Source organism: Pan troglodytes, chromosome 1 (assembly GCF_028858775.2).
Source record: "Pan troglodytes isolate AG18354 chromosome 1, NHGRI_mPanTro3-v2.0_pri, whole genome shotgun sequence".
Lineage (NCBI taxonomy): Eukaryota > Metazoa > Chordata > Mammalia > Primates > Hominidae > Pan > Pan troglodytes.
Genome location: NC_072398.2, coordinates 12,230,971 through 12,241,625, shown reverse-complemented (window position 1 = coordinate 12,241,625; position 10,655 = coordinate 12,230,971).

Here is a 10,655-nt window from a genome sequence, read left to right as displayed (position 1 = left end):
TAGTCAATAATTTTTATTGAATTAAATAATGTATAAAGAATGCTATAAATAACTTATACTAGTTTATCTAATTCAAAGTCATTAAAATTTAATAAACTAGATTGGAAGTTCCTGGTAGACAGAGTAAGTATTATTTAAGTTGCAGCCCCGGGATATAAGACAATATCTGACACAAAATGGTCACTTAACAAATAGTAAAGAAACAATGGTGATGGTCTCTTACCTGCAAAGGAGCAAGTTTTATGGGAGTTTTTTTTTTTTTTTTTCTTAGAGATGGAGTCTTGCTGTGCTGCTTAGACTGGACTTGAACTCCTGGGCTCAAGTGATCTTCCCACCTCAGCCTCCTGAGTAGCTGGGACTCCAGGTGCATGCCACTGCACCTTTATGAGAGAATTCTGACCTTAGAGGGAGTAGACTATTAGATGGGCATCTTTCCAGTTGCCCTGGGGTTGTGGCCTCTCACTGGGAGCTCCAAAAGGGGAAACACTCGTGTGAGTGACCCCCTTTAACTCAGACCTAGCAGAGCCATGGCAAACAGCTGGACGACAGTAGTGAGTCTCCTGTCACTGGAAGTGTCCAAGGAAAGTCAGGTTGCATCAAAGTTGCTGGACCAGGGTCCCTTTTTGAGTGGATTACATGAGCTCCGTGGTTCTGTGGATGGCGCACTTATTTACTCCTTCATTCACAGAGTGACAAAAGTGAACTGTCATTGTCATCTATCCATGGCTCAGCATTACCAAAGAAGCAATGAGAACATTTTCCAACGCAGAGCGTGAAATGCTTATCGCAGCTAGCTGGAATGCTCAAGCACACAAATCAATTTCCATGTTAATTAGTATCTGCTGTACACCGTGAAAATGGAAAGAGCCACAAAACCAAAGTTACATAACTAACTTCCAGCTGCAGCCTGTGTCACCTGAAAATCCTTTTAGTAACTTTGTTCTGAGGATATCTTGCCTGCCTGAGAAACTGTGAACAAACAGATTCAGGTAAACAATAAGAAAAGATTTTGAAATCTCTCTTCCTGTAAGAGGATGTAATTTGGCTGCATGTTGTATATTTACTTGAGTTGATTGAAAGAGGAAAAAAGAAACTCATCTGGTACCATGCAAATCAGCCCATGAAACATCCAGAGGGTGTGATATTTTTGCAAAACAGTCCAGCCAGTTTACACTGTTGATTTAGGAAAAAATATATTCTTTCACCTTCATTCTAAGTTAAAGGTTTGTTTTGAAAATGGAAGGAAACTCATGCTTCACTCATGCTTCTGTCCAGCATTGACATGGAGGCAGTGGAAAAAAGAAAGAAAGGAAGAGGTGATGAAGGTACCTTTAAAGATGTGATGCTGATCATGAGGGCGCAGCGGGGAAGAGAGTCTGCTTCCCTCTGTCTCAACCCTCTCTCAGCTTCTTACCATTTCATCCTCTGCCAGTAGGGACAACATCTTCCCCAAAACCTTTTTAAGTAGGAGGTTTGAGCAAAGGAAAACTTAGGCACACATCTGGAGGACTGTGGGGACTGGTGTGTGTGTACACTGAGAAGAACCATGTAAACTCTAAGGATTTTCCAAGTTCTAACATTTTTATTTCATCAGAGAGAGAAGATTTTCTTAAACGACTGTGAGGACACCATAGAGGTATGAGATATGGTTTGGCTGTGTCCCCACCCAAATCTCATCTTGATTTAATTCCCACATGTTGTGGGAGGGACCCAGTGGGAGATAGTTGAATCATGAGGGCTGCTTCCCGTATACTGTTCTTGTGGTAGTGAATAAGTCTCACAGGATCTGATGGTTTTATAAGTGGTTTCTGCTTTGGCTTGGCTCTCATTCTTTCTTGTCTATTACCACGTAAGACATGCCTTTCACCTTCCGCCATGATTGTGAGACCTTCCCAGCCACGTGAAACTGCGAGTCCATTAAACTTCTTTTTTCTTTATAAATTACCCAGTCTTGAGAATGTCTTTATCAGCAGTATGAAAACGGACTAATACAGAAGGCGGGAGGAGGTGACAGGTATACACTCCTGTGCTGGACAGGGGGAGAAATATGTGCATGTGGATGAGAGTGAGTAAGCATGAAGGAAAACAAAATAACAAAGAGAAATGCGTGATGATGGTTGGGGAACTTGTGGAGACTGAGAAGAGAAAGGAGAGGATTGGATGTACAGTTAACCCTTGGACATCTCTGGGGTTAGGGGCACTGATCTCCTTGCAGTGGAAAGTCCATGTATAACCTTTGACTCTCCCAAACTTAACTATTAATAGCCTACTGTCGACCAAAAGCCTTACTGAGAACATAAGCAGTTGATTAAAAACATATCTGGGGCTGAGCATAGTGGCTCACGCCTGTAATCCCAGCACTTTGGGAGGCCAAGGCGGGCGGATCACCTGAGGTCAGGAATTTGAGACCAGCCTGACCAATATGACGATACCCCCATCTCTACTAAAACTACAAAAATTAGCCAGGCGTGGTGGCATGCGCCTGTAATCCCAGCTACTTGGGAGGCTGAGGCAGGAGAATCACTTGAACCTGGGAGATGGAGGTTGCAGTGAGCCGAGATTGCACCATTGCACTCCAGCCTGGGCAACAAGAGTGAGAAAACAAAACAAAACAAAACAAAACAAAAACCATATTTGGTATATGTATTATATACTGTATCCTTACAATAAAGTAAGCTAGAGAAAAGAAAATTTTATTTAAAAATCATCAGGAAGAGAAAATATATTTCCTATTAAGTGGAAGTGGATTACCATAAAGGTCTTCATTCTCATCATCTTCACGTTGAATAGGCTGAGGAGGAGGAGGAGGAAGAGGAGGGGTTGGTCTTGCTGTCTCAGGAGTGCCAGAGGCAGAAGAAAATCTGCATATAAGTAACGTGTGTTGTTTAAGACTCAACTGTCCATAGGAAGAACTTTCATATTTGGAATTGTCTCACTTGATTACGGAGATTGAGAAGTCCCATGATCTGCCACCAGCAAGGTGGAGACCCAGGGGAGTGGGTGGATAATTCAGCCCAAGTCCAGAGGCCAGGGCAGGGGCACCGAGGGCAGGAGAAGATCTATGCCCTGGTACTCAGGCTGGAAGGAAAAGGGGTGAATTCCTCTTTCCTCCACCTTTTTGTTCTATCCAGGCTCTCAAGGGATTGGATGGTGTCCACTCATATGGGGGAGGGCCATCTCCTTTACTGAGCCGACTAAATCAAATGCTAATCTCATCTAGAAACACCCTCACAGACATCCAGAAACAATGTTTAATCTGGGCACCCTGTAGTGCCGTCAAGTTGATATGTAAATTTAACCATCACACCCTCCAACTTGATTCAGGTCTCTACTCAAATGTCATCTCAGACATTACCTACCAACCCCTAAAAGGGCAACTCCTCTCTCCCTGCTCAGTCACAGTCTAGCTCCCTAATATGCCTTCTTCATAACACGTCACTACCCGATACTATGTTATGTGTTGAATGATTGTCTGCCTCCTTTACTACAGAGGCAGGTCCATGAGGCAAAGACTGTTTTGTTAATAGCTGCCTTCAACACCTAATGTCCAGTGCATAATCAGAGTTCAATAAATATTTGTTGAATGAATATATAATTGAATGGTTGTCATGTGTACATATTTGCTCCCCTTCCTCTCAGTTTTTGTGTCTGAACCTCCTTCCCTGCCTCACACGGTGCCTAGCATTTGGGAAGTGACAAAGTGCCTAGAAAGAAAAGCAGCTGTCCTCTTCCTTGCTCCTTTTATCTTCCAGCCACTGAGAGATTAACTTTTAACTCTCTAGTAGTTACTCCAGGACTACTTAAGTAATGATTGTGTCATGACCGAAGTTGGCTGCCTTTATTCATATGAAATGGGTATGAATGATGGGTATACCGTTTGTATACAAAAAATAAAATTTGAAACCCCTCAACCATCAGAATAGACCCCTCCTCTTGGCCAAGGACATTCCAAAGTGAACCTGAAAAACTAGTTCGGGTCATAATGGGAAGGGGAGATCGGACATGCCTCATAACCATTAACATCAACGCAGACCTTAAGACTGGTAGATTAAACTCTTTAAGTCTGACAAGAAACATCTACAATCTGTTCTCTCTGAAGCCGGCTACCTGGAGGCTTCATCTGCATGATTAAACCTTGGTCTCCACAAGCCCTTATCATAACCCAGACATTCCTTTATATTGATTCCAGTCTTTAGATAATAACCAACTGTCAATCAGAAAGTCTTTGAATTTCTATGACCTGGAAGTCTCTGCTTCCAGTTGTCCTGCCTTTCTGGAGCGAACCAATATACACCTTACATGTATTTGGTTGATGTCTTATGTCTCTCTAAACTATATAAAGCCAAGTCATAGGCTGACCATCTTGGGCACATGTTGTCAGCACCTCGAGAGCCTATATCATGGGCATGTCTTTAACCTTGGCAAAATAAACACCTAAATCAATTGAGATGTCTCAGATACTTTTTGGGTTACAAGTTCTTGGAGCTCCTTCCAGGAAAACATCATTATTAATAGTTGTGATTCCTAGGCTGCTTAAGATGGGAAGCCATCTGTAAGTCCTACTGTTTACTTTTGTTTCATGTCCAAACAACTGTTATGTTTGTTTATTTACAAAAAAAACCTCACCTCCTCAACCTGAAAAGCCTTAAGGCTAATGGCCTGTTTTTTTCTTTTTTTGAGACAGAGTTGTGCTCTATCTCCCAGGATGGAGTGCAGTGGTGCGATCTTGGCTCACTGCAACCTGCGCTCAAGCGATTCTCTTGCCTTAGCCTCTCGAGTAGCTGGGATTACAGGTGTGCGCCACCATGCGCAGCTAATTTTTTGTCTTTTTAGTAGTGATGGAGTTTCGCCATGTTGGCCACGCTGGTCTTGAACTCCTGGCCTCAAGTGATCCACGCATATCTGCCTCCCAAAGTGCTGGGATTACAGGCGTGAGCCACCGCGGCTGGCCAGGCTAATGGCCTTTCCCCCTGCTGTGGTAGAGATTTCCTCATCCCAAATGGAAGATGTGCCAGCCCTATGGAACAGAGCCAAGATGAAAAGGGCCACCTTCTCCCCACCAGCGCACCCTCAGCTGGCTTTCAGCTCACCCTCGGCTCATCCTCTGCTAGCCCTGCACAGCTCTGCCCCACTTCCCAGTTTGTATCTAACAGCTCTTCACTTTGCCTGAGCATCTAAGGCAACTGACAGACTAAGCAATGGTTTTGTTCATTGAGGGTGTGGTGTCAGGATCATCAAGCTGCTATTGACTTTAATTAGCACTCCTCCAGGCTGTGAAACTTCATTACCTGAAGCTAGTGACAGTACAAAGTTGTAAGAATCTTTGGAACACATCCAGTCTAGTCTAGAAAACACCAGAGGAGCCACTGTGACCATCCCTAAGGGTTTTCTGAAGTTGTTGATTGAGATAGTGACCCTGGTGGTGAATGGTCCCACTTCTACTTCCTCCACCAACCCACAGTCCTGTGATAATGAAGCACTTTGCATATACACTGTAGAATTTAAACACATAATACAACTTTGTGGCCTGGAAACAATTAATTTGATGTCTGAATTGGTTTAAAGTTTTGTCTGATCCGATTATTTCGTTGTGCCCAGTTCCTCTTGACTAAAAGTGCTTGCTCTCCCAGATGCATGTTCTCCCCTCAGCCCCTTTCCCTCCCTAAGATGGTATGTGGAGCAGGGGTGAGGCTTATGTAAGTCTTGTGTGGTAGGGAAGAGCTGTGATGCTTAAAGGGGCTGTGGTTTTGGCGGGGAGATCTCCAGTCTACCTGGGACCTTCTCACCCTGCTAGCATTTGCAGTGTTAGCCGACGGCTATGTAATTTATGAATTGGCCTCTGTACCTGGCTAGAGCCCTGCCTGCTGGGACTATATCCATTCTGAAGCCTAGCTGTGACTCCCACTGGTCTGAACATGAGCATCCACTATAGCCCTACAGATCCACCTCTTCCCTGCTACTGTGACCTCTGGGCAGCCACTTCTCTGCAGACTCCATCAGTCACTGGGGTCTTGCAAGACCCCAGTGGAACTGAAGAAGGCCCAGCTGAGCTCACCTGACCATCCTGTGTGGCCCCAGTGACTTTGAAGTGGTGGCATCCCAGGTTGGTACAGGAAAGCCTATGAGGATGGGAGGAACATCGACCCCTTCCTACAGTCCCTCAGAGTAGAAAGGAGGGCTTTTCTTTAATCTTCCTTTGGTCATTTTGTTAGTTTCCTGTGACTGAACAAGCACCACTAACTGGGTATCCTGCACATCAGAAATTTATTGTCTCACAGTTTGGAGGCTGGAAGTCCAAGATGAAGGTGTTGGCAGGGTTGGTTCCTTCTAAGGGCTCTAAGGAAAGATCTGTTCCAGGCCTCTTTCCTTGGCATGTAGATCTTCATGTTCATGTGGCGTTCTCCTAGATGGCTGCTGTGTCCAAATCTCCCCTTTTTGTAACAACACAAATCATATGGATTAGGGACCACTCTAATGACCTCATTTTAACTTGATTACCTCTTTAAGGTCCTATCTCCAAAGAAGGTCACATTCTGAGGTATGGGGGGTTAGGACTTCAATCTATGAATCTTGGGTGGACAGAATTCAACTCATGACAGTTAAATTCCACTGCTCTCATACAATTCAGGTTGTAGAGTTATCCCCACCATGTAGCTGTCATGAGCAAATGGGTTACCTTCTCTTCATTATGGAGATAACTCTGTAACCCGAATCATCCAGGCTTGATGGATAATGTGCCCAGAAGAGGAGAGGTGTTTAGAACATCCCTTATTAAAGCTGTAGCCTAGTTGCAAGACCATTGCCTTTGTACTTAATCCTACTATATAGGTCAAAACCTGAATATTAATTAAGTCTTTCTCTTTGCATTTTTTTTCTGTGACATTCTTAATCTTCCCCCAGTCACCACCCCCTTCCCTCAACCTGTGCCTGCCCCCAGGCAAATGGTTGCTCACAACCAACTAGGAAAAAGTCATGCAATTAGAAAGGCAAAACGCAAAACTTAGATGAATTACGTATGAGTTAAAAGGACTTTTAGGCATTGATGCAGAGATCTAACAACATTCCCATTGTTTTATGTTTCTGGTTTTATTTTAAAAACCACATTGCACCATTGAAAGAAAACTGTTACTCATATATCTACTATTCTAATACAAGTAATTTCATCTTTCTATAATGCCTTCTTGGCAGGCCCATAGACATAAATATTTCTGTGAAATTGTAAGCATGGTGCACATACCAATGATATCTTCTGACTCCTTTACCCAACAATATATCACAGTTGTTGTCCATGCAACTACATTATTGATGCAATCATTTTTAATATTTGCATAATGTCACAATACATTGGTTTGTCTTAATTTGTATTTATGTATTTATTTACTTTTTGAGACAGGGTCTCTGTCACCCAGGCTAGAGTGCAGTGGCGTGATCACAGCCACCTCAGCCTTCTGAGTAGCTGGGACTACAGGCACTCACCACCATGCCAAGCTTTCATGCGCGTCCATGTGAAGAGACCACCAAACAGGCTTTGTGTGAGCAACATGGCTGTTTATTTCACCTGGGTGCAGGCGGGCTGAGTCCGAAAAGAGAGTCAGCAAAGGGTGGTGGATTATCATTAGTTCTTATAGGTTTTGGGATAGGCAGTGAAGTTAAGAGCAATGTTTTGCGGGCAGGGGTGGATCTCGCAAAGTACATTCTCAAGGGTGGGGAGAATTACAAAGAACCTTCTTAAGGGTGGGGGAGATTACAAAGTACATTGATCAGTTCGGGTGGAGCAGAAACAAATCACAATGGTGGAATGTCATCAGTTAAGGCTATTTTTACTTCTTTTGTGGATCTTCAGTTACTTCAGGCCATCTGGATGTATACATGCAAGTCATAGGGGATGCGATGGCTTGGCTTGGGCTCAGAGGCCTGACATTCCTGCCTTCTTATATTAATAAGAAAAATAAAACAAAATAGTGTTGAAGTGTTGGGGCGGCGAAAATTTTTGGGGGGTGGTATGGAGAGAGAATGGGCGATGTTTCTCAGGGCTGCTTCAAGCAGGATTAGGGGCAGCATGGGAACCTAGAGTGGGAGAGATTAAGCTGAAGGGAGATCTTGTGGTAAGGGGTGATATTGTGGGGATGTTAGAAGAAACATTTGTCATATAGAATTATTGGTGATGGCCTGGATACGGTTTTGCATGAATTGAGAAACTAAATGGAATAAGAGAAGGAGAAAAACAGGTACAAAAGGTCTAAGAATTGGGAGGACCTAGGACATCTGATTAGAGAGTGCCTAAGGAGGTTCAGCATAGTCCTGCCAGCAAAGATTATTCACTTCAAGAGTTTAGAGTGGCAGTTTGGGGATAGCACCAGGAGATATCAGCTGTGATGGCTTGGAGAAACAGTGTAAACTGGCAGTGTAAACAAGAGCAGGGCATGTATGAGTAGTTGAGAACAGTGAATAGGAGTATGACTAGGCAGAAGATAATAGGGATGACAAGTTTTTTGGGGCACAGTCTAAGTTGGTCTGGTGTCTGGAATGAGACTGGGGCCTAATAAAAAGGAACGTCTATACAGGAGCTTAAATGGGCCGTACCCTGTAGCATTCTGAGGACAGGTCTGACTTCTGAGAAGGGAAAGTGGTAAAAGTATTGTCCAGTCCTTTTTAAGTTGGTGGCTGAGCTCTGTGAGGTGTGTTTTTAATAGACCATTAGTCTGTCACTGAATACTAAGAGCCTGGAAAAATGCTTGGCTGATTTGACTAATAAAGGCTGGTCTGTTATCAGACTATATAGAGGTGGGAAGGCTAAACTGAGGAATTATGTCTGACAGAAGGGAAGAAATGACTGCGGTGACCTTCTCAGACCCTGTAGGAAAGGCCTCTACCTATCTAGTGAAAGTGTCTACTTAGACTAAGAGGTATTTTAGTTTTTGTGACTCGGGGCATGTTGAGTAAAGCTAATTTGCCAGTCCTGGGCGGGGGTAAATCCTTGAGCTCGATGTGTAGGGAAGGGAGGGGGCCTGAATAATCCTTGAGGAGTAGTAGAATAGCAGATGGAACACTGAGAAGTTATTTCCTTGAGGATAGATTTCTACGATGGAAAGGAAATGAAAGGTTCTAAGAGGCGGGCTAGTGGCTTGTACTATAGCATAGCCTGCCTTTGCTGGTGTGTGGTGATTAGGCCTGGTGGAACTGCCATCAATAAATCAAGCGTGATCAGGGTGAGAAACAGGGAAGAAGGAAATGCGGGGAAATATGATGAATGTCAGGTGGATCAGAGAGATGCAGTCATGAGGGTCAGGTGTGGTATCTGGAATAATGTGGGAGGCTGGATTGAAGTCTGGGCCAGGAACAATGGTAATTGTGGGACTTAGCAAAGAGTGAGTACAGCTGAAGGAGCCGGGGAGCAGAAAGTATATGCGTCAGGTATGACGAAGAAAATAGATTTTGGAAGTTATGAGAAATGTAGAGAGTGAGTTGAGCATAGTTTGTGATTTTTAGGGCCTCTAAAAGTATTAAAGCAGTGGCAGCCACTTCACGCAGACATGAGGGCTAGGCTAAAACAGTAAGTTCAAATTGTTTGGACAGAAAGGCTACAGGGTGCGGTCCTGGCTCTTGTGTAAGAATTCTGACCGCACTAACCATGCCTAGGAAGGAAAAGGGTTGTTGTTTTGTAAAGGATTGAGGTTTGGGAGATTAATCGGACATGATCAGCAGGGAGAGCACGTGTGTTTTTATGAGAATATGCCAAGATAGGTAACAGATGAGGATAAAATTTGGGCTTGACTGAAGTAATGGGGGCTGTCTGTGAAGCCTTGCGGCAGTACAGCCCAGGTAATTTGCTGAGCCTGATGGGTGTCAGGGTCCGTCTAAGTGAAAGCAAAGAGAGGCTGGGATGAAGGGTGCAAAGGAATATTAAAGAAAGCATGTTTGAGATCCAGAACAGAATAATGGGTAGTAGAGGGAAGTATTGAGGATAGGAGAGTATATGGGCTTGGCACCACGGGGTCGATAGGCAAAAGAATTTGGTTGATAAGGCGCAGATTCTGAACTAACTTGTAAGCCTTGTCTGGTTTTAGGACAGGTAAAATGGGGGAATGGTAAGGAGAGTTTATAGGCTTTAAAAGGCCATGCTATAGCAGGCGCGTGATAACAGGCTTTAATCCTTCCAAAGCATGCTGTGGGATGGGATATTGGCGTTGAGTGGGGTAAGGGTGATTAGGTTTTAATGGGATGGTAAGGGGTGCATGATCAGTTGCCAAGGAGGGAGTAGAGGTATCTTATACTTGTGGGTTAAGGTGGGGGGATACAAGAGGAGGACACAAAGGAGGCTTTGGATTGGAAAGAAGGGCTGCAATGAGATGTAGCTGTAATCCAGGAATAGTCAGGGAAGCAGATAATTTAGTTAAAGTGTCTCAGCCTAATAAGGGAACTGGGCAGGTGGGGATAACTAAAAGGAGTGCTTAAAAGAGTATTGTCTAAGTTGGCACCAGAGTTGGGGAGTTTCAAGAGGTTTAGAAGCCTGGCCGTCAATACCCACAACAGTTATGGAGGCAAGGGAAACAGGCCCTTGAAAAGAAGGTAATGTGGAGTGGGTAGCCTCTGTATTGACTAAGAAGGGGAAGGACTTACCCTCCACTGTGAGAGTTACCTAAAGCTCGGCGTCC